Source organism: Oncorhynchus gorbuscha, unplaced genomic scaffold, assembly GCF_021184085.1.
Source record: "Oncorhynchus gorbuscha isolate QuinsamMale2020 ecotype Even-year unplaced genomic scaffold, OgorEven_v1.0 Un_scaffold_1319, whole genome shotgun sequence".
Lineage (NCBI taxonomy): Eukaryota > Metazoa > Chordata > Actinopteri > Salmoniformes > Salmonidae > Oncorhynchus > Oncorhynchus gorbuscha.
The window spans coordinates 97,501-102,500 of record NW_025746130.1 but is presented as its reverse complement, the minus strand read 5'-3'; the positions used below and the strand labels follow the sequence as shown (position 1 = coordinate 102,500).

Here is a 5,000-nt window from a genome sequence, read left to right as displayed (position 1 = left end):
TGACAGAGAGAGAGAGAGAGAGAGAGAGAGAGAGAGAGAGAGAGAGAGAGAGAGAGAGAGACAGAGAGAGAGAGAGGACAGAGAGAGAGAGAAAGAGAGAGAGAGGGGGAGAGAGATAAACAGAGAGACAGAGACAGAGACAAAGAGAGACAGAGAGAGAGAGACAGAGACAGAGAGACAAACCGAGAGAGAGAGAGAGAGAGAGACAGAGACAGAGACAAAGAGAGACAGAGAAAGAGATAAACAGAGACAGAGAGACAGAGACAGAGAGACAAACCGAGAGAGAGAGAGAGAGAGAGAGAGAGAGAGAGAGAGAGAGAGAGACAGCGAGGCAGACAGAGAGACAGAGAGAGAGAGAGAGACAGCAAGAGACAGAGAGAGAGAGAGAGAGAGAGAGACAGAGAGACAGAGATAAACAGAGACAGAGAGACAGAGAAAGAGAGACAAACCGAGAGAGAGAGAGAGACAGAGAGAAACAGGAACTCTTTAATTTTTCAAACCCTTCTGGACCAAAACACTGAGGCATCTCCCCCTCTACGGCTAGATGAAGTTCACACACACACACACACACACACACACACACACACACACACACACACACACACACACTCTCCTCACACACACACCTCACACACACACACACACTCTAATACACCCACACACACACACACACACACACACACACACACACACACACACACACACACACACACACACACACTTCTCTAATAGCCAGCCTGTCTGGCATTCACTGAATGTCAACCGTCTCTCTCACCTCTCTCTCTCCTCCCTCTCTCTGTCTCACAATCCATCGTTTAACTCTAATACGGTTAACTAAGGGTGTGTGTGTGTGTGTGTGTGTGTGTGTCTGTGTGTGTGTGTCTGTCTCTCCACCTCTCTCTGTGTGTGTGTCTCTCCACCTCTGTGTGTGTGTGTGTCCACCCTCTCTCTCTGTCTGTGTGTGTCTGTGTGTCCTCCCTGTGTGTGTGTCTCTCCTCCCCTCTCTCTGTCTCTCACCCTCTCTCTGTCTCTCCACCCTCTCTCTGTCTCTCTCCACCTCTCTCTGTCTCTCCACCCTCTCTCTGTCTCTCCCCTCTCCTGTCTCTCCCTCCCCTCTCTCTCCTCCCTCTCTGTCTCTCCACCTCTCTCTGTCTCTCTCTCTCTCCTCCCTCCTCTGTCTCTCCACCCTCTCTCTGTCTCTCCACCCTCTCTCTGTCTCCACCCTCTCTCTCCTCCCTCTCTCTGTGTCTCTCTCTCTCTCTCCTCCCCTCTCTGTCTGTCCACCCTCCACTGTCTCTCCAATCTCTGTGTCTCTCCACCCTCTCTCCTCCTCCCTCTCCTCCCTCTCTCTGTCCACCCTCTCTCTGTCTCTCCACCTCTCTCTGTCTCTCCACCCTGTCTCTCTCTCTCCTCCCCCTCTCTCTGTCTCTCCCCCTCTCTCTCCTCCCTCTCTGTCTCTCCACCCTCTCTCTCCTCCCTCTCTCTGTCTCCCTCTCTCTGTCTCTCTCTCTGTCTCCCTCTCTCTCTGTCTCTCCTCCTCTCCTGTCTCTCCTCCCCTCTCTGTCTCTCCTCCCTCTCCTGTCTCTCTCCCTCTCTCTGTCCTCCCTCTCTCTGTCTCTCCTCCTCTGTCTCTCTCTGTCTCTCCTCCCTCTCTCTCTCTCTCCATCTCTAGATATCTGAGCATCTCCTCAGCCAATAAAAGTCACTCCATATCTTAACACCCTCTCTCTCTGTCTCTCTCTGTCTCTCCACCCTCTCTCTGTCTCTCCTCCCTCTCTCTGTCTCTCCACCCTCTCTCTGTCTCTCCTCCCTCTCTCTGTCTCTGTCTCTCCTCTCTCTCTCTGTCTCTCCACCCTCTCTCTGTCTCTCCTCCCTCTCTCTCTGTCTCTCCTCCCTCTCTCTCTGTCTCTCCACCCTCTCTCTGTCTCTCCTCCCTCTCTCTGTCTCTCCACCCTCTCTCTGTCTCTCCACCCTCTCTCTGTCTCTGTCTCTCCACCCTCCCTGTCTCTCTGTCTCCACCCTCTCTCTGTCTCTCCCCCTCTCTCTCTCTCTGTCTCTCCACCCTCTCTCTCTCTGTCTCTCCTCCTCTCTCTCTCTGTCTCTCCACCCTCTCTCTGTCTCTCCCTCCCTCTCTCTGTCTCTCCTCTCTCTCTCTGTCTGTCTCTCCTCCCTCTCCTCTCCTCTCTCTCTCTCCACCCTCTCCTCTGTCTCCTCCCTCTCTCTCTCTCCTCCTCCCTCTCTCTGTCTCTCCTCCCTCTCTCTGTCTCTCCCTCCCTCTCTCTCTCTCCACCCTCTCCCCCTCTCTCTGTCTCTCCCTCTCCTCCCTCCCTCTCTGTCTCTCCCCCTCTCTCTGTCTCTCCTCCCTCTCTCTGTCTCTCCTCCCTCTCTCTGTCTCCCTCCCTCCCTCTCCCTCTGTCTCTCCTCCTGTCTCTCCTCCCTCTCTGTCTCTCCCTCTCTCTCTCTCCCTCTCTCTGTCTCTCCCTCTCTCTGTCTCTCTCCCTCTCTCTGTCTCTCCACCCTCTCTCTCTGTCTCTCCTCCTCTCTGTCTCTCTGTCTCTCCACCCTCTCTCTGTCTCTCCTCCCTCTCTCTGTCTCTCTCCCTGTCTCTCCACCCTCTCTCTGTCTCTCCTCCCTCTCTCTCTGTCTCTCCACCCTCTCTCTCTCCTCCCTCTCTCTCTCTCTCTCTCTCTCTGTCTCTCCACCCTCTCTCTGTCTCTCCTCCCTCTCTCTCTGTCTCTCCCTCTCTCTGTCTCTCCACCCTCTCTCTGTCTCTCCTCTCTCTCTCTGTCTCTCCCCTCCCTCTCTCTGTCTCTCCTCCCTCTCTCTCTCTCTCTCCTCCCCCTCTCTGTCTCTCCACCCTCTCTCTGTCTCTCCACCCTCTCTCTGTCTCCCCCTCTCCTGTCTCTCTGTCTCTCCTCCCTCTCTCTCTCTCTCCCCTCTCTGTCTCTCCACCCTCTCTGTCTCTCCACCCTCTCTCTGTCTCTCCTCCCTCTCTCTCTCCTCCCTCTCTCTGTCTCTCTCCTCCTCTCCCCTCTCTGTCTCTCTCCCTCTCTCTGTCTCTCCTCCCTCTCCTCTCTCTGTCTCTCCACCTCTCTGTCTCTCCTCCCTCTCTCTGTCTCTCCACCCTCTCTGTCTGTCTCTCCACCCCTCTCTCTCTGTCTCTCCACCCTCTCTCTGTCTCTCCTCCCTCCTCTCTGTCTCTCCTCCTCTCTCTGTCTCTCCTCCCTCTCTCTGTCTCTCCACCCTCTCTCTGTCTCTCCTCCCTCTCTCTGTCTCTCCACCCTCTCTCTGTCTCTCCTCCCTCTCTCTGTCTCTCCTCCCTCTCTCTGTCTCTCCACCCTCTCTCTGTCTCTCCTCCCTCTCTCTGTCTCTCCTCCCTCTCTCTGTCTCTCCCCTCCCTCTGTCTCTCCTCCCTCTCTCTGTCTCTCCACTCTGTCTCTCCTCCCCTCTCTCTGTCTCTCCTCCCTCTCTGTCTCTCCACTCTCTGTCTCTCCACTCTCTGTCTCTCTCCTCTCTCTGTCTCTCCACCCTCTCTGTCTCTCCACCCTCTCTCTGTCTCTCCACCCTCTCTCTCTGTCTCTCCTCCCTCTCTCTCCTCCCTCTCTCTGTCTCTCCTCCCTCTCTCTCCTCCCTCTCTCTGTCTCTCCTCCCTCTGTCTCTCCTCCCTCTCTCCTCTCCCTCTCTCTCTCCTCTCCTCCTCCCTCTCTCCACCCTCTCTCTGTCTCTCCACCCTCTCTCTGTCTCTCCCTCCCTCTCTCTCTGTCTCTCCCTCTCTGTCTCTCCACCCTCCTCTCTCTCCTCCCTCTCTGTCTCTCCTCCCTCCCTCTCTCTCTCTCTCTGTCTCTCTCTCTGTCTCTCTCCTCCCTCTCTCTGTCTCTCCACCCTCTCTCTGTCTCTCCACCCTCTCTCTGTCTCTCCCCCCTCTCTCTGTCTCTCCACCCTCTCTCTGTCTCTCCACCCTCTCTCTGTCTCTCCACCCTCTCTCTCTCTCTCCTCCCTCCCTCTCTCTCTCTCCCCCTCCTCTCTCTCTCCCTCCCTCCCTCTCTCTCTCCCTCTCTCTGTCTCTCCACCCTCTCTCTCCACCCTCTCTCTGTCTCTCCACCCTCTCTCTGTCTCTCCACCCTCTCTCTGTCTCTCCACCCTCTCTCTCTCTCCTCCCTCTCCTGTCTCTCTCCCTCTCTCTGTCTCTCCTGTCTCTCCACCCTCTCTCTGTCTCTCCTCCCTCTCTCTGTCTCTCCACCCTCCTCTCTCTCCCTCCCTCTCTGTCTCTCCACCCTCTCTCTGTCTCTCCTCCCTCTCTGTCTGTCTCTCCTCCCTCTCTCTGTCTCTCCACCCTCTCTCTGTCTCTCCTCCCTCTCTCTGTCTCTCTCCTCCCTCTCTCTGTCTCTCTCTCCTCCCTCTCTCTCTCTCCCCCTCTCTCTGTCTCTCCACCCTCTCTCTGTCTCTCCACCCTCTCTCTCTGTCTCTCCTCCCTCTCTCTGTCTCTCCACCCTCTCTGTCTCTCCTCACCCTCTCTCTGTCTCCTCCACCCTCTCTCTCTCTCTCTCTCCCTGTCTCTCTCTCTCCTCCTCTCTCTCTCCACCCCTCTCTCTCTCCTCTCCCTCTCTCTCTCTCTCCACCCTCTCTCTGTCTCTCCACCCTCTCTCTCCTCCCTCTCTCTGTCTCTCCTCTGTCTCTCCTCCCTCTCTCTCTCTCTCCCCTCTCTCTGTCTCTCCACCCTCTCTCTGTCTCCTCCACCTCTCTCTCTGTCTCTCCACCCTCTCTCTCTGTCTCTCCTCCCTCTCTCTGTCTCTCCTGTCCCTCTCTCTGTCTCTCCACCCTCTCTCTGTCTCTCCTCCCTCTCTCTCTGTCTCTCCACCCTCTCTCTGTCTCTCCACCCTCTCTCTGTCTCTCCTCCCTCTCTGTCTCTCCTCCCTCTCTCTCTGTCTCTCCTCCCACCCTCTCTCTCTCTCTCCTCCCTCTCTGTCTCTCCTCCCTCTCTCTGTCTCTCCTCCACTCTC

General features: G+C 56.2%; 1 pseudogene; it reads right to left on the bottom strand.

The window, feature by feature from the left end:
• LOC124022291 overlaps window positions 1-5,000 on the bottom strand; it is a 112,571-nt pseudogene that overhangs the window by 13,315 nt on the left and 94,256 nt on the right.